Genomic DNA, 20,023 nt, shown 5'->3' on the forward strand with positions numbered 1-20,023 from the left:
CTAGTTCTTCATACTAAACAATTGCTATCGACAAGGGATGTCAAATAGATTCCAGATTATTAGATTTCCAAAAGGCTTTCGAGAGCGTTCCTCACAAGTGTCTTCTAACCAAACTGCATCCCTATTGAATATCGCCTCAGTTGTGCGACTGGACTCGTGATTTCCTGTCAGAAAGGTCACAGTTCGTAGTAACAGACGGAAAGTCATCGAGTAAAACAGAAGTAATATGCGGCGTTCCCCAAGGAAGCGTTATAGGCCCTCTATTGTTCCTCATCTATATTAACGACGTAGGAAACAATCTGAGTAGCCGTCTGAGATTGTTTGCAGAAGATGCTGTCATTTACCGTCCTGTAAAGTCACCAGATGACCAAAATGAATTGCAAAATGATTTAGATAAGATATCTGTATGGTGTGAAAAGTGGCAATTGACCCTGAATAAAGAAAAGTGTGAAGTTATTCACATGAGTACTAAAAGAAAAAAGTTAAATTACGATTATGCGATAAGTCACTCTAATCTGAAGGTGTAAATTCCACTAAATACTTAGGGATTACAATTACAAATAACCTAAATTGGAACGATCACATAGATAATATTGTACGTAGATCAAACCAAAGACTGCGATTGATTGGCAGAAAACTTAGAAGGTGCAACAGGTCTACTAAAGAGACTGCTTACACCACGCTTGTCCGCCCAATTCTGGAGTATTGCTGTGCGGTGTGGGATCCACATCAGGTGGGACTGACGGATGTCACTGAAAAAGTACAAACCAGGGTGGCTCGTTTTGTATTAACGACAAATAGGGGAGATAGTGTCACAGACATGATACGTGAATTGGAGTGGCAATCGTTAAAACAAAGGCGTTTTTCGTTGCGACGGGATCTTGTCATGAAATTTCAATCACCAGTTTTCTCCACTGATTGCGAAAACATTTAGTTGGCACCCACCTACAGAGGGAGAAATGATCATCACGATAAAATAAGAGAAATCAGGGCTCGCACAGAAAAATTTAATGCTCGTTTCTCCAGCGCGCCGTTCGAGAGTGTAACGGTAGAGAGACAGCTAGGTGGTTCATTGAACCCTCTGCCAAGCATTTTATTGTGAATAGCAGAGTAATCACGTAGATGTAGCTGCAGATGTGACACTATTGATGGTGACCCGTTCGTCGCTAGGCGGGTACCTACACCATGTTGTTTTCGTCTTTACTCTTCACTTTTATCACGATTATCAGTATAAGCACAACACTGCAGTCACCACCATATGTAATATACGAAAGAGTGGAAGTTTAGATACCACACTCACAATTCGTGAAGGCGAAGTAGAAATGTCTGCAAATAAAGAAAATCTTGTGTATAGACGTCTCAATCAGTTCTTGGGGACACATAGCCAAAAACCAAATGATTTTACTTTTATATTTCTATGGCTATTATTTTATCAGTCACTTTTCTTTTTCTATAACTGGCACCAACGACTAAGCTGTCTTACAGCCCAATTGAAACATCAGCTACATACAAGATGGCTGTGTTTTCAGCATTTCATGACAACGCAATGTAAACAGCAAAGACAAAGTGCCCCACCCACAGTATTGTAACCCCTTCCTCTTTCGGTCTATCGTTCAGTGAGCTGCTTCTTTTTCTAACAACTGTGGGATACGAAGTTTCTGGTAAGCTCACCGGACAAAACATGGAGGTAAGGAAAAGGGAGATGGCGCTGTCAATGGTGAGGGCAGGCAAAGTCTGTAACCACGGGTTAGGGTAGTCCGCCATCGTTAAGACCGAAACACGGCTTTCTCCCTTGAAACACTGTAAGAAGCTTACCCCTCTACTTAACGTTACTGAATTGACAATCACATATTAGTATGTACTTAGATACGACGTACTTTTATGGATACATTCTTATAACTAGGCAGCTGAAAACTTAATTTATTGATGCGAAATGTCATTCGTTAAGCAATGACTACATCGCGGCAAAACATCCGATCGTTTTAATTTAAGTCGAGCTATTAGCTGTAATAGTTAACAAAACATGCGACAAAAGATCCTTCCGATCATTTCATTACCAAAATGTACGACTTTCGTAATATAAGCACTGAATTGACGCTTTTTAGTCAGATGTTCACTACAATACTGTATGAAAATTTCTGACTGGCCTTAGAAGCAATTAATCATTATTGCTAAAATCAAAAGCTTACATTTAATGTCGAGTAAAGCCTATCGATGTCTCTCACATATTTTCCTCCTTCTAAGAATGTCTTGGTCACTCTATATACTATCAGTTCTGTCTGACAGTTTTGAACAATCAGGAATATATATTCCAATCATGATTTTAACTTACCATTATGTTACTATGGAACTCGAAGCGACGGAGAGGCTTCGAGTCCGCCGTAGCCCTCAGTGGTACACAACCCAACAGGCTACAGCAGTCCACTCACCCCACCGCCGCCCCACACCGAACCCAGAGTTATTGTGCGGTTCGGCCCACCAGTTTTTGCGAGCAGTATTTTTTAGTTTTATGTCAAATTTAATGACTTTATCATCTTGGGTATCAATAAACCGCTTCCTTTATTTTTAGATAAATTCGGTTTCATGGCGCCAAGAGCTACATCTTCAGGTGAACATCTGCATAACAGTAAATCAAGAAGGAATAACAATCCTTGAGGCACCCATCGATAATTTCGCAAAATTGTTTTAAGATTTAAAAAAAATTAAAGCTTTTACATTAGAATATCTAAATATTTGCACTCACATAGCTAAAACATTAGAGCTAAAAAGCTTGGAAGTTTGTACTCAGCACTGATTGTCCGTCAGAATAAAATACCGCTATAAGGAGGTATGCCATTGAATAAAACAGCCACACGCATGGATTCCAATCCAATATGGCGGATGGAGACTGAACAAATTTTGCCATAGTGATCCATTCGTAAAGTAAATATATTTGAAAAACTATTAAGACGTAATTTGCGGCAAGCATGAAAAAAACAAGAAGTGGTTGCATAAAGATGAAGAGATATTCTAAATAACCTGGACAAAATACGTCAAGTAAATAGCTACTGACATGGAAGTTGGGTTGGGTTGACTTGGGGGAGGAGACCAAACTACGAGGTCGTCGGTCTCATCGGATTAGGGAAGGAAGTCGGCTCTGCCCTTTCAAAGGAACCATCCCGGCATCTGCCTGCAGCGATTTAGGGAAATCACGGAAAACCTAAATCCGGGTGGCCGGACGTGGGATTGAGCCGTCGTCCTCCCGAATGCGATTCCAGTGTGCAAACTACTGCGCCACCTCGCTCGCTCGGGAAAGTAGAACCTGTAAAACACTCTTAATGTAATCGCGGAACGTGGGACGCGACGCGTGCTGTCTTACCGACGACTTGGAAATAAACAGTCTGCATATAGACTGCATATAGACCGAATGATCGGTGGTTTTTTTGGGGGAGCGCACGAATGGTGAATGAGAAAAAGGAATATTGGAATAAAAAGCACAACTTAAAAAAATTATCCGTAGACTTTGATAGTTTCAGTTGACATTTATTTTCACTAGCAGTGTCCATAAGTCATACTAATCTACAGGAACTCCTGAACGAAGGGCGTTTAATGACTCAAGGGAAGAACATCAGCTATCACGGCAGAGGAACAGATCTGCCGACAGTATCCACTGAATAAAACATTAATCTTCAAAAAACCTTTAAAACTTTAACTTTCTAAACATTAATATCTTGTAATAAAGTTTAAAAAATTTTCCATTTTTTAAAAATCTTTTTATAATTAAAAGAATCCAAGACTGTAGTGAATTTTGTTACTTCTTTACGTACAGTTAAAACCTGAGAAAATTATCAAAAACAGACTTGACAGGAAGGTACAAAGTTCCGAACTCCTTAGCTCTAATATTTTAGTCATGGTAGTACAAATATTTTAATACTGTTACACAATTAAAAAAAAATTAATCTTACAATAATATCAGAAAATTATTGTATCAGTTAATGTCTCAGGATTGTTATTTCTTCTTGATTTATTGTTATGCAGATGTTCTTCTGAAGATGTGGCCGGCCGTGGTGGCCAAGCGGTTAAAGGTGCTACAGTCTGGAACCGCGCGACCGCTACGGCGCAGGTTCGAATCCTACCTCGGGCATGGATGTGTGTGATGTCCTTAGCTTAGTTAGGTTTAATTAGTTCTAAGTTCTAGGGGACTGATGACCTTAGAAGTTAAGTCCCATAGTGCTCAGAGCCATTTGAACCATTTTGAAGATGTGGCTTTTAGTGCCATGAAACCGTTAATGATCTGGAAATAAAGGACTAAATAAAGTTGAAGAGGTTTATAAATACCCAAGATGATTGCTCACACCTGTGTTTGCTCTATCTAAAATGTTGTCTATAAATTTATGTCTATGCTGTCATTGAAAAAATTCTGTTAAAATTTAAAGACGTCTGTATGCCATTCTACTTCTCCTTCTGGTGAATTAATTTCGCGCTTCATTGGCTGCGTGCAATACACGTTGAGTGGTTCCAGCGATACATTTGTTTTGGTCTACCTGTTTTGCACCATTCACTTTTGCAACACTGACATTTTCGTACCGGCATTGAACACACAAAACTTCTGAAAGTTTGAGAAAAACTTCCAGCAACCGACAATTTCGCAAGTACTTGCAGCAAGATGGTACAAACTGTTTCCATTAACCTGCGGAAGCTACTTTTGCAAGTTGACGAAACTTGCGCTTGCTGCGAGTGCTTCCACGTCAAATAGCTCGCAGAAGTAGCTCCTGCAAACGACTAGCGGACGTTCACTTGCTAGTGGACACGCGCCTTTTAGACTTCTGCACCCAAACACAACTACGTACGTCACCATTAAACCTCAAAATGCTTCCAAACTAGAGACAACCCTATGCACACATAAGCTTAGAACAGCGGTATTTTGGTCAGCCCAAGATGGCTCCCCATTGAATGTGTTGGTTTGTTAATTGTGACGCCAGAGCTTCTCATTTTATTTTATACTTCAATGGGGCAAAATATTAAGTCATCCCCTTAAAAGAGCACTCTGGACGGTTTGCAGCGCCATAAGTGGTGGAAACCTGGTACTGGGCGGTCACGTGACTGATGTGTATGTGCCAGTCGGTTGCAATCTCGGCGTTGCTGTTTTCTTTACATCTTCATGATGAATATGCTGTGCACACTCCCATCTTCCAAGATAACAACCATGTTCATATCTGTATTTTGAGCCTTTGAGAATGGCATCAGGCCGAAATGCGTAAGGCAGTACAAAATTAATAAATACAGTGGTCAACACTAAGCCTTTGAGATTGGCGTAATGCAGAGACGCGTAATGCAGTATAAAATTAATGAATGTAGTGGTTAAGACTGATACCTATATTTTGAGCCTTTGAGAATGGCGTAAGGCCGAAAAACATAAGGAGTATAAAATTAATGAATTCAGTGGTCAAACTAATATTTATATTTTGAGCCTTTGAAAATGACTTAAGGCCGAGACGTGCAATGCAGTGTAAAATTAATGAATGTAGTGGCCAAGACTAATATCTATATTTTGAGCCTTTTTAGAATGGCCCAAGGCCAGAAGCACATAAGACAATATAAAATTAATAAACGTAGTGGTCTAGATTAATATCTGTATTTTGAGCCTTTGAGAACGACGTAAGGCCGAGACGTGCAATACAGTGTAAAATTAATGAATATAGTGGTCAAGACTAATATCTATGACCGATGACCGTAGCAGTCTGGTCCCTTTAATCCCACAAAACCACTAATATCTATATTTTGAGTTTTTTAGAATGGCGGGAGGTCAAGAGAGCATAATGCAGTATAAAATGAATGAATGTAGGTGTCAAGATTAATATCTACGTTTTAAGCCTTTGAGAATGGCGTATGAGCGAAATACTTGAGGCGGTATAGAATTAATAAGTGCAGTCGTCAAGACTAATGAGTATATTTTGAGCTTTTGAGAAAGGCTTAAGGCCGAAACGCGTAAGACACTTTTAAAATTAATAGATACAGTGGTCTAGACTAACATCTATGTTTTGAGCCTTTGAGAATGGCGTAAGGCAGAGTAACATTGAGCAATGTAGTGGTCAAGACTAATATCCGTATTTTGCGCCTTTGAGAATGCCGCAAGGCCGAAACGCGTAAGGCAATATCAAATTAATAAATACAGTGGTCAATAATAATATCAGTTTTTGATAGAATAAGGGTTGCGATGGTTAAAACTAATTTCCGTGCCAGCTTTATTTTGGGTACTCTTCTGGTTTCTTTCCTGTAATTTCAAGGAAAGAGGGATGCTAGAAGACCGCGAATATTTCTGTGACTTCTTCGCTATGAATGAGGCTCAGAACACTAACAAAGTCAGGAAAAATCAAAGCATAGGTTTGAGATTTTAGACAGTATGCATCTGCTCCGCAAGCCACCTTGCGATGTGCGGCGGAGAGTACTTTTGGTACCACTGTCTTTTCGCCCCTTCCCTTCCATTGCGAACGATGCATGGAAAGAACAATTGTAGCTAAAATTCAATATGAGCTGTAATTTCTCTAATTTCCTCGTCATGGCCATCGCGAGACGTATATGGGAGGAAGTAGCGCCTTCTCTGCCTCTTCCTGGAAAGTAAGCTCGCGTAATTTCAACAGTTAACCTCTCCGCGATGCCCAACGCCTCTCTTGAAGCATGTGCCACTGGAGTTTGTTGAACCTCTCCGTAACGATTCTGCATCGAATAAACTATCTTGTGGCAAAATACGCTGCACTTCGTTGCATCTCCTCTCTCTCTCTCTCTCTCTCTCTCTCTCCGTGTGTTCAGTCAGTCCAACTTGATACGGTTCTACTCTGATGAGCAATACCCAAGAATCGGTCGAACAAGTGGTTTGCGAGACCCTTCTTTCGTGAGTGAAGTAAATTTCCTTAAGAATCTCCCAATCAGTCTCAGACTGGCATCTGCTTTCCCTGCTCATTGTTTCATGTGGTCATTCCACTTCAGGTCTAGATTTACATCTTCATACATAATCTGCAAGCCACCGTAAGGTGCGTGGAGAAGGGTACCCTGTTCCACTACTAGTTTTCTTTTCAATTCCACTTGCAGATAGAGCGAAGAAAATATGGCTGTTTATACGGCGAATTTACCGTATCTTATCTTCATGGTCCTTACGCGAAATTGATGTTGGCGGTAGTGGAATCGTTCTGCAGTCGGTTTCAAATGCCGATTTTCTACATTTTCTTAAAATATCACTGTCCATTCGGGGATTTCCATTTGTGTCCGCGAATTATATCCGTAACACTTGCATGTTGATCAAACCTACCAGTAACAAATCTAGCAGCCCACCTCTGAATTGTTTCGATGTTTTCTTTTAATCCGACCTGGCGCGGATCCCAAATACTCTAACAGTATTCAAGAATAGGTCGCACTAGCGTTCGATATGCGGTCTTCTTTACAGATGAACCACACTTTCGCAAATTCTTCCAATAAACCAAAGTCAACAGTTCACATTCCCTACCACAGACCTCACATGCTCGTTACGTTTCATATCGCTTTGCAGCGCCCAGATATTTAAACGACGTGACTGTGTCAAGCAGAACACTACCAATGCTGTATTAGAACCTTACGGGAATGTATTTCCTACGCATCCACATTAAATTACATTTTTTCTACATTTAGTGCTAGTTGACATTCGTCACAACAATTAGAAATTGCGTCTAAGTGATCTCGTATCATTCTAAAGTTACTCAACTTCGATTCCTTCCCGTACACCATAGCATCATCAGCAAACAACTGCAGACTGCTACCTACGCCCTCCGTCAGATCATTTATGCATATAGAAAATAATAGCGGTCCTATCACACTTCCCTGTGACTCTCCTGACAAAACCCGTAAACAGAGATAGATGGCTTAGACGCAATTTATAGCTGATGTGATGACCGGCAGCTGATTCTAAACATAGAAAAATGTAATTTAAAGTGGGTGAATAGGAAAAACAGTCATGTAGGGTTCGAATACGGCATTGGTAGTGTCCTACTTCGCCCACTCACATCGTTTAAATATCTGGGCCTAACGTTGCAAAGCGATATGAAATGGAACGAGCGTGTGAGCACTGTGATAGGGAATGCGAATGGTCGGCATCGGTTTATTCGAAGAGTTTTTGGGGATGTGTGGTTCATCTGTAAAGGAGACCGCATATAGGACACTAGAACGAGCTACTCTTGAGTGCAGCTCTAGTGTTTGGGATCTGTACGAGGTCGGATTAAAGGAAGACATCCAAGCTCCCTATGCTTACCATGAAAGTGCTCTTTAAATAATAAGAACAGTGAAAGTCGCACTGAAATAACAAGTAATTGTCATAATGAAACGAGAAGTGTTTCATACTGTAAAACTTAACAATCTGACTGCAAGAATTTTGAGCAGTATAAACTGCCTAAATAATTAACTTGGACATGAAACCTAGAGTGATTGGCTTTGCACTCCGCTCCGATAGTTGAGTAGCCAGCGTGACGGATTGCCGTCCTATGGACCCTGGTTTGATTCCCGGCTGGGTCGGGGATTTTCTCCGCTCAGGGACTGGGTATAGTGCTGTGTTCATCATCATTTCATCCCCATCCGGCGCGCAGGTCGCCCAATGTGGCGCCGAATGTAATAAGACCTGCACCAAGGCGGCCGAATCTGCCCCACAAGGGGCCTCCCGGCCAATTACGCCAAACGCTCATTTCCATTTTCCATTGGCTTCGCAAATTTTAATCACAAAAACTGTTTCTGAATAACGTATGTTGGCCCTGATTGAATAAATAAAACAATCAAAATATTTTCTCCTTACCTCTATTCTGCGCAAATGTGGATAACGGGTTGCAGTACTGCTCTGTCTTGCGCGCCGCTATGCTGAAGCTGCAGATTACTGTATCTAAACAGACACTCGAGAGGTGCAATGAGTTCTCTGTTAATTGCAAATCGAACATACTTGGCTGGTACATCCACTAAAAAGAATTGTAAGAGAAAGGTGGATAAGAAAATGAAATATGCCCATAAATGATAACACCCTGTTTTCTTCGTGTATTGAGAAAAAGTGCTCAAGGCAGATTTTAAATTTAATGAACTTCTCAACATTCAAACAATACACTTTACTATCTCTCAAATCTGACAACTTTCAGTACAATAACCAAGTTCGTTAGATGGCGCAGCAATAGTGAAAAAAAAAAAAACGCCATTATTGTATTTACCTAACATTCCATTAGACTTCTTCCTTCACAAATCAGTTTCGTAATCATGTTGATCGAACAAACGATAAATTTTAATTTGAATCATAAAATTGCCATAGCTTCCTCACTAACACTGCTTAAAATTATGAGCTTAACTCCAACACAGTTGTACTTCGACTCCACTCGCTACCAGAACTAAACATTGTCCGCTTTACTCAAAAACAGCTAAACTTCGACTGCTCCACTGCGCCCTCGCGCAGCTCACAGATACTTCCGCGATACAGCTTACAACACCGCTGCTCGCTGCTTCAGATACCAAAAATTCACATTCCAAAATTATACATGACACCTATCAACTGCTACTTATTTTACTGTAGTTGGTAGTATCCAGTCATCTGTCACCAATAGAGGAATCGACCAGTAGTGGACCTCTTCGCCTATTTACGCTCAATCCGTTACATTCACTCCTGGAAATTGAAATAAGAACACCGTGAATTCATTATCTCAGGAAGGGGAAACTTTATTGACACGTTCCTGGGGTCAGATACATCACATGATCACACTGACAGAACCACAGGCACATAGACACAGGCAACAGAGCATGCACATGTCGGCACTAGTACAGTGTATATCCACCTTTCGCAGCAATGCAGGCTGCTATTCTCCCATGGAGACGATCGTACAGATGCTGGATGTAGTCCTGTGGAACGGCTTGCCATGCCATTTCCACCTGGCGCCTCAGTTGGACCAGCGTTCGTGCTGGACATGCAGACCGCGTGAGACGACGCTTCATCCAGTCCCAAACATGCTCAATGGGGGACAGATCCGGAGATCTTGCTGGCCAGGGTAGTTGACTTACACCTTCTAGAGCACGTTGGGTGGCACGGGATACATGCGGACGTGCATTGTCTTGTTGGAACAGCAAGTTCCCTTGCCGGTCTAGGAATGGTAGAACGATGGGTTCGATGACGGTTTGGATGTACCGTGCACTATTCAGTGTCCCCTCGACGATCACCAGTGGTGTACGGCCAGTGTAGGAGATCGCTCCCCACACCATGATGCTGGGTGTTGGCCCTGTGTGCCTCGGTCGTATGCAATCCTGATTGTGGCGCTCACCTGCACGGCGCCAAACACGCATACGACCATCATTGGCACCAAGGCAGAAGCGACTCTCATCGCTGAAGACGACACGTCTCCATTCGTCCCTCCATTCACGCCTGTCGCGACACCACTGGAGGCGGGCTGCACAATGTTGGGGCGTGAGCGGAAGAACGCCTTACGGTGTGCGGGACCGTAGCCCAGCTTCGTGGAGACGGTTGCGAATGGTCCTCGCCGATACCCCAGGAGCAACAGTGTCCCTAATTTGCTGGGAAGTTGCGGTGCGGTCCCCTACGGCACTGCGTAGGATCCTACGGTCTTGGCGTGCATCCGTGCGTCGCTGCGGTCCGGTCCCAGGTCGACGGGCACGTGCACCTTCCGCCGACCACTGGCGACAACATCGATGTACTGTGGAGACCTCACGCCCCACGTGTTGAGCAATTCGGCGGTACGTCCACCCGGCCTCCCGCATGCCCACTATACGCCCTCGCTCAAAGTCCGTCAACTGCACATACGGTTCACGTCCACGCTGTCGCGGCATGCTACCAGTGTTAAAGACTGCGATGGAGCTCCGTATGCCACGGCAAACTGGCTGACACTGACGGCGGCGGTGCACAAATGCTGCGCAGCTAGCGCCATTCGACGGCCAACACCGCGGTTCCTGGTGTGTCCGCTGTGCCGTGCGTGTGATCATTGCTTGTACAGCCCTCTCGCAGTGTCCGGAGCAAGTATGGTGGGTCTGACACACCGGTGTCAATGTGTTCTTTTTTCCATTTCCAGGAGTGTATATTTATCTTCGGTTGGCTGTCCCTGCCATACACACAATTTTTACTAATAAGAGGTCAACTAGCACCTGCTGTATTACAATCACAACAGAGGTACACACTTAAGCTTGACATATGGCACCAACTTCCGCCGAACTGTCTTGTCCCACTGTCCCTGCGCACACCTGTCTTCCACTCCGCAGGGCCCTTTCGCCACCCACAAAATGCAAGTTACAGGCACCTCGCAATTAGTTTAAGTAATAGGCACGGGCTTGATCGCGGTTAAAAACTTTTAACTGCAGAGGCATTAATACAGCGCAGCCCAAAGTTTTCGCCTGACTTCACGTTTGCAGGGCTGTGAAGGTCGCCGTCAGAGAACGGCGTTTGGGCACAGCGGCTTTCCACAGCTTAGGCCCTGCAGGCATTCCAGTCCTCGGCAGTCCCCGCAAGGCCACGCCACGCCCCTGCCAGCACAGTCCGACAATCGGCTGTGCCGAAACCGAAGCTCCACTGTCTTGAAGTCGAGATTTTGAGACTTCAGATACGTTCTAACAAAGCATAGAGAAATAGACGAAATCGCAAAGCAAGACTACAGGGGCTGTCAGATTCTGTATCTGCTTTAACTGCCATGTCAACCTTGATACACAGTTGATCACTCGAACAAAAACTTTGCACAGTAGTTTCGAGAAAGCAGTCACAACCTGTTACAGGAATGCTAGCAGAAGTGATCCTCAAAACTACCGTACAATCTTACTGATGTCCATCTGTTGCGGCAACTGCTTCAATGCTGTTTCTCTAATCAGACAGGAGAACTGTTAGCGGAGGCGCGTAATTTCCACAGAAAGAAACTATATGGCGTCAGAGTGTGTAAAGAGCTCTATTTAACCAATCCCGTCGGTCCTAGAACATATTCTGAGTTCAAACATAATAAGGTACCTCGAACAGAATGATCTCCTGTACGCCAACCAACATGTATTTCGAAAATATCGATCAAGTGAAACTCAACTGGTCCTCTTCTCACATGATATTCTGAAAGCTATGCATTAAGGCTGTCTACTGAAGTTTTTCTTGAGTTCCGAAAAGCATTTGACTCGATACCACGCCAATTTTCACTGAAAAAAGTACGATCGTAAGGGGAACGAACAAAATTTGTTCCTAGGTTGCGGATTTCTCGGCAGAGAGTACACAGCATGTTATGTTGGATGAAGTTGAAGAATGCCCCAACCTCAGATGTCAGATGTTTTGTCATTAAACTTGAAAGCAACCAGTAGTCAAAGTGACTAAAAAAAAAAATCTGAGCACTGTGGGACTTAACATCCGAGGTCATTAGTCCCCTAGAACTTAGAACTACTTAAACCTAACTAACCTAAGAACCTCACACACGTCCATGACCGAGGCAGGATTCGAACCTGCGACCGTAGCGGTCGCGCGGTTCCAGATTGAAGCGCCTAGAACCGCTCGGTCGCACCGGCCGGCTGTCAACGTGGCAAGTAGAAGATACCGATGAAGGAAGCAAAGCAAGAGTAGAGTTTAGCACCCATTCGACGACGTGTTCATTAGAGACGGAACACATCCTCGTATAGGGGCAAGGACAGAATTCGAAATCGATCACGCCCTTTGAGTGAAATATTTTTGGTATTCGCCTTTAACGATTTAGGGATATCAAGGAAATCTAAATCTAAATGGGATCTGAACTGTCTTCGTCTCGAATACGAGTACAGTGTCTCACCACTGCCTCACCACGCTCAGAAAAAGGAGACATTGTGAGCGATACAATGAATGCTTCAGTTTGTATAACGACACGAAAAATCTAGTAATATGAAGGGTTAGAATGCTCTAATAGGAGTAAAGTAGAAGGCAGTATAACTAGAGAAGATGGGTACGGCAATAGAAATGAGACAGCTTCTTTAGTTCTGCAGTAATAGCCAATGCTTTATTCGAAAATCTCACGAGGAAGAGAAATACTTGGAAAAAGTCAGGAGACACAGAAAGACAACAGCTGGATTACATACGTCATGGTGAGGCGGAGAATCCAAAACCAGGGATAGAATTTTTTAACGTGTGCGCAGGAGCAGTTACAGACTCAGTTCATTGTTTAGTAATGGTGAAGAACACGCTGAAATTTGAGATTATCGTCGAGAAGCACAACTTACAAAGAAGTGAGTTACGGAAGTACTGAAGACTGCCACCGAAAAGATTCGCTGATGACATCTCTGTCTTCTTTGAAAGTGAGGAAGAATCTGTTGAGTGGTATGAGGAGAAGATGGACTGAGAATAAATCAAAGAAAGATGAAAGTATTGAAGAGCAGAAGAAGTGGCATTAACGACAAACATAATGTCACAATTGGGAGCTGCGCAGTAGATGTGAAGGAATTCCGCCACGCAGAAGGTGAAATGAAACGTGGCGGACGTAGGAAGGAGGATATAAGTAGTAGAGCGTCCTAAACACAGAGAGCATTCCTCGGAAAAATAAGTGTACTAGAATTATACATAGGCCCTAAATTGAGAAATAAAGTTCAGACAATGTACATCTGGAACGCAATGTTGTGTAGAAGCCAATTATGACCTTGCGGAAAGTTGAAAAGAAGAGAATTCAGGAGTTTAAAATGTGGTGTGTACAGAATGACGCTGAAGATTGGGCGGGCATTTACGTTATTTAACGAGGAGGTTCTCTACAGAATACGCGAGGAAAAGAATATATGGAAAACAATAAGTAGAAAAAAGGGGTAGGCTGATACGGTGTAAGGCATTAGGGAATAACTTCTTTGGTATTTGAGGAAGCCGTAAGGGTAGAAATGGTACATAAGATAGAATATGTAGAAAAGATGATAATCGAGGGCACTGCGTACGACACTGAGATGAAGAGGATAGCACAAGAGCAAAAGTAGTGGCAGGCCGCATCAAACCATTTGGAATATTGATGGAAAAAAGAAAGACTTTCACTACTGAGTCTTTCTCAGTTTCACACCTTCTTTCATTTTAGATACTATGAGGGACCGTGATTATAACTATAACTGGTTTCGACCACACGTCAGCCATCTTCCGAATGTACATATCATATTCGGCATATGGCGAACAAAACCGTGTAGGGACAACCACTTTATTGACGGATGAACAACATGGCTAAGTGATGGAAACTGGATTCGGCTACATGGTACATGTAAGTCGCATCACGAAGAGCTTATCTCGGATGGTCTATTGCGGTTCCCCAGCTTCGGCAAAATGTCTGGCTTTATTCTGTCGGACCCTGGCCGCGCTGTATTGCTAAAAGTATGTGAGAAAGTTAATTAATGTTCTTGGAAACTCTACAGCGTGGTGGAATAATGCTGTCATTGTGGGACCCTTGGCCCTTTACTCTGCTGTTAACAATACCGGAGTGACGACGACGCTTTTAGTCAGTGAAATTTGCAGACTGTCGCAGTTTCTTTTTCCTCTGATGAATACTTACTTGATAATGTGTTATAATTATTACTACGTAGTGGAGAGTTAGCTTTACCTCAGTAACATGTTTGCAGCAAAATTCATTAACAATTTTGGTACGAAATATTTTTTTGCGGTTATTGTAGATTGAACAATGCGTCTGTGCGGGCAGCGTTATTTATTTTTATTATTATGTTACAGTTGTTCGACTTTTATTAATGTTATTCCTTCATGTGTGTGAAATAATTCATTTTGTATGTGTCATTATTCACTCTTCTTGTAATCACTACTACACAGAAAATGTTTGGTTCTTTATCCATTATGTGTTTCTGAGATGCACGTGTGCGCACCATTAGCTATTCCAAGAGGAATATCAAGATTAAGAAAATATGTAATATTTAGTAACTTTGAATTGCAGTGATAAATGCTGCATGAATTGAAAAATACACACACAGTCGATAAGCTAGTTGTTCACTTACCTTGGCTGGAATGTGTGAAGCAGATGACTGGTAACTGCTTCAATGCTGTTTCTCTAATTAGACAGGAGAACTGGTAGTGGAGGCGCGTAATTTCGATCTTTCTGAACGTTCACAGAAAGAAACTGTGTGGTGTCAGAGTGTGTAAAGAGCTCTGTTTAACAAATTCCACACAGAGCTATGTCAGCGAGAATGCGATCTAGTCTGATGTGAAACAACTTTCTGTTTACCTTCCAGTTGATTAAAGCACCGTAATTGTAACATATCAAGTTACGTAATTGCAAGCAGATCTCCTTCAGCGAGAAAAACGACTCACAAATATCTCAAAACAGTTTTGGGGGCTCTGGTTCACTCTGCAGTATCCACTGCGAAGTGCCTGATATTCAGAAACGCACATTAATGTACATATTTATGCTTCTGTTGTTGCGATATTTCAATTCAATATCAGAAATGACGCAGTCAGGAAAATCTTATTTGTGAAATAACGTATCGTTTACTAACTTAGTACGTAAACTACGGTCATTAGAACTTGCAATATATACAAACGATGTACTCTTTTCCTGCAGTATCTTCAAATAGATGTCAATGAAGCTGATAATTCATCAGTAGGTCTCCTAAAAGATTTCTGATGATTCCCACATCCTCAGCACACTAGGCTCTCCATTCAGTTTCTGCTACAAAGACAGCCGTTCCTTCAAACTTACGATACAAACTGGATAAGGAACACATGCTGAGAAAATTTACGAATATACACCATGCTAATCGCAAAACAGAGTTGTCTTCTTTATTACAATCTCTTTCAAACAACTGCTTCCAGTTAAAAAGTTAATGAGCATTTGCACGACTGAAACGGCATGTCTGGTCTTTCGTTCTAGCATTGGATGAATGTTGAACACCGCAGCTGAGATGTAAAATAAACTATTAATACGTAGAGTCCTTTCTGAAATTCGACTGAGGTTACACAACAGTTAACTTCTCGCATTCGTATGCTGGAGCAGTCAAGTTCAAATTGTCATTCGGTCATCATGATTTGAGGTATGTGCGGTTTTTCTTAATCGTTTGAGGTGGACTTAGATTATGTTTTATTATTTTTGTTATCTTCTTCAGTTCAAGATTGATTTGATGCTGCTCGCCATGCCATCTTCAGCCTAAAGTCATCTGAACCTGCTTGCTACAGTCGAACCTCGCTCACTCTCAACCATTTTACCTCCAAACACCCCCCCCCCCCTACCTGCACACTTCCCTCCTTCAGAAAGTTAACTATTCATCAATGCCTCAGGCAGTGTCCTGTCAATTTATCCCTTCTTTTAGTCAAGTAGTACCATAGAGATCTTCACTTCTCAGCACGATTGATTACCACTTCATTGACTACTCTGTCTAAGCACCCAGTCTTCAGCATTCTTCAGAGACACAGTATTTCAGAAGCTGCTCTGCTCTTCTTCTTTGTGTTGTTAATTATCCACGTCAGACACTCTATTTATTCCATAGAATTATGATAAGGAACTCCTATATCGAATACCAAAAATACAATAATACAATGTATTCACAAAGGAACTTCCATGCGAAACAATAAAGTATATTGCAGTCAAATTCTCAAGTAAATGCCTTGACTACAGGTAATTTAATTGTTGAAACTACTGTGCTTCCAATAAGATGCAAATGTGCTATAGTTCCTCCCACAGGTCTCAAGAGAAATGTTCTTCAAGACTGTGGAATAAAAAAGAAAGTTAAACATGCTTTCATTTACAGATTCATACAAAACATATCACAAACATCTAAACAAATACATAATAATGGACCGAGCGAGGTGGCGCAGTGGTTAGCACACTGGACTCGCATTCGGGAGGACGACGGTTCAACACCGCGTCCGACCATCCTGATTTAGGTTTTCCGTGGTTTCCCTAAATCGCTTCAGGCAAATGCCAGGATGGTTCCTTGGAAAGGGCACGGCTGACTTCTTTACCCACCCTTCCCTAATCCGATGAGACCGATGACCTCGCACTTTGGTCTCCTCCACCAAATCAACCCAACATAATAATGGATGATACATTGGCATAAGAGATGCCATAACTATTTAAAAGTTTTAAAATTTCTAATATAATAGTCACTGTTGCAATTAGTCACGTTTGGTAACTAGTTTTCATTGCATTTAATGATCATCTTGAGATCTGAACAATCATTAGTTGTGAAAAATCAAATTTCTTTAAAAAGAATGTAGTCACAAGTCAAAAAAGTACTATAATGGTGTCCCTTTTATTTTACAACTTATGACTATGCTCATTTTAAGGAAATTAGATTTTTCAAAATTTCTTATTAATCAGATCTGAAGATGATAATTGAATGTGAAATTAATTATCAAATATGACTAATTGCCACATCGACAGTTATACTAAATATTTCAAAAATATATGTAATAAAGTGCATAAGATAATTCATAAGCCGTTGTAGCCAAGAATTGTTAACAGAAAATAGCATACAATGCTCACACAAATGGCATTCTTCCCTCGAAGATTTGCACAAGTCAGACACAATATAGCACTCATATTATGTGATATTGTTAATTACGTATACATCAGTTATGGTGTTGCTTAAAACTTGGCCAGTGGTACGAAAGAAACTGGGCACCAACAATTTTTTAGGCCCTTAAAGCGCTTAGTTTGCAGCCCAGCTTTTTACAATATGTGTTCACGTATAATGAACACCTTCCTCCATCGACTCAAATGACTTTAATTTTTTATGTAACTTGTTCTTATTCCTAATATCGATTCCATAAAATAAGCTGTTTCATTGGAAGAGAGATGTGTTACTTACTAAAAATTTCACGAAGAAGTTAATATGGAGAAAAACTGTAGTTAGTATGCCAAGTTCTTTGAACACGATTCTGCATGGCGTTCTTGAGTTCACACCACAAATAATCTGTATTACTCGTCTCTGGATTTGGAAAACTTTGCTTGGATTGATGAGCTACTCCAGAATATAATATCGCATTATATTAAAGAATGAAAATAAGTAAATTATGCGAGCTTTATTTAATTATATGTCATATTCATCTATAAGCATTCACATTGTAAATAAAGATTTGTTTAAGAGCGTTAGCTGTTTTAGTGGTTTGCTCCTGTGAACTGGCTTTAAACCACATTGGAAGCTAAGAATTTGACGCTGTCAGTCTAACATATCTGTACTCATCGTATTTTGTGCATATAATGGGTGGAAACAAACAGCAGGTTCTGAGATACAGGCAAAGATTTTTCAGAGATCAGTGACACTTGATTGGCCAGTAACCACATACTGACCATGAAAGGTTAACCAATAGCTCTTTCTAAATCTGCACTTTATTTGCTATTTATTGCAGTGTTCATATCAGCTGCAAACCAAAGAATCCTTGCATCTGCCAATATTTCTGGTGAAAGTTTATTTACTAACAAAAGCACAGGTAAGGAAAACAGATGGAACTGTGTTGAACACAGATGTGTTTAATTCCTATTCATATGAAGGCTAATATTTAATACAATATTGTTTTCTATTGACACACTGTTTCCTGTCAGAGATATTACTTGAACCATTTCGCAGTGTTTTCCATGACCCATAACAGTCTAATTTACCCCAATAATATTAATAATAGTAGCAGTTTTTGTTGTTTTATTCATAAGTAGATCAAATTTACAAGGTGTATCTGTCGTGCTGTTCTGTTTTAAGAACAAAAACATAATTCATATGCACAGGTGTTTACATGCTTATAGACAGTTCGACAACGATCGGGGTCAGGGATTTTCACCTGCCTCGAGATGATTGGGTGTTTGTGTTGTCCTCATCATTTCATCCTTGTTCATGAAAGTGGCGAGGTTGGACTGAGCAAAGGTTGGGAATTTGTATGGGCGCTGATAACCACACAGTTGAGCGCCCCAGAAACCAAACATCATAATCATCATCATCGACAAAGATGGGGAAAACAGTCGGCTGTTGCCTTGTAATAGGAATGATCCCTGAATTAGTTTAAGAAAACCACAGAAGACCTAAACCAGGATGATCAGATGACGATTAGAGCGTCTATCTTCCTGAATGCAAGGCCAGTCTGCTAACAACAATGCAGTTTCTTTCGCTTCATACCGACCAGTAGAATCCTTTAATCACTGCGACAAGTGCTTCCTTCCCTACTGACGTGTGGACGCTTGTTTGTGGTGTTGCAGCCCCGCTGCGGAGGCGGCAGCCGGCAGGTGCTGCTGGGCTGGGACAGCTTCCGGTCGCGCGTGCTGTTGGGTCTGCTGGTGGCCACCGTGATCTGGGCCGCCGTCTACTTCCCGCTCATCTCGCTCTCCTGACCTCGCCGCCTGCTCTCTGTATTAAAGCTACACTCTAAGCGCACCAATACCCTGTCTTTTTTCTTTGTACAACTTAACCCTGTATAAATAAACTATATGCCCTGTTTCCGCAAGTTTAATACAGAGATAAATAATGGACTACGAAATCCTCTGGGTTTGTTACATTGTGTGTGGATGTCGTGTTGTCAAGTTGCGCAATGGACTGATCTGACAAGCGCCCTTTGGCTCCTGCAAGAAGAAATTTCCACCCCACACTACTACAGAAGTCAGACAGACGCTCCTAACGTACCAAAAAGAAATGCCTAAAAAATTTCCAGCAATAAATATGTTCTGGAGTCGTCCGCAGTAAGGAAAAAACACAAATATATTCTGTTTTCTTACATGACTAGTGGGATACTTGGGTACTGGAGTATTGCTAGTTAGTGTAAGAAAAACATTAAAGGAACGGAAAATATTATTTATTGCAAATTCTGAGAAAATCAAGTGAATCTTTTATTTATAAACTGATACACAAATTTCCGGGTTCTTTTTGGAACAGGAGGTTATCTCTTACGGATTGGAATCCTGTTAATCACATTTATATACAAAGTGTGGGAAAGCTCTTTTATCCCTTTTCTTTAAGAATGTTGTTTATTCGGCAGAATGGCTGAGAGCTGCGCCTACTCAACTTGAATAATTATCCGCTTGAATTTTTCTAAGTACGGTCAAAGCTGTTGCGTGAGAAATATAATGGAGTGATGTGAATGAAGTATGTTATTTCTAATGGAGGAAAGATG

The 20,023-nt window shown here is 41.5% G+C and overlaps 1 protein-coding gene across 1 annotated transcript in view; it reads left to right on the top strand.

The window, feature by feature from the left end:
• LOC126259374 (uncharacterized) overlaps positions 1–19,473 on the top strand; it is a 439,019-nt gene extending 419,546 nt beyond the window's left edge. The window contains exon 3 of the transcript XR_007546506.1: positions 19,116–19,473. The gene's annotated coding sequence lies outside the window, so the exon portion shown is untranslated. The remainder of the gene's footprint in view (positions 1–19,115) is intronic.
• Positions 19,474–20,023: the final 550 nt, after the last annotated feature.

The sequence above is a fragment of the Schistocerca nitens genome, chromosome 5 (genome assembly GCF_023898315.1).
Source record: "Schistocerca nitens isolate TAMUIC-IGC-003100 chromosome 5, iqSchNite1.1, whole genome shotgun sequence".
Taxonomy (NCBI): domain Eukaryota; kingdom Metazoa; phylum Arthropoda; class Insecta; order Orthoptera; family Acrididae; genus Schistocerca; species Schistocerca nitens.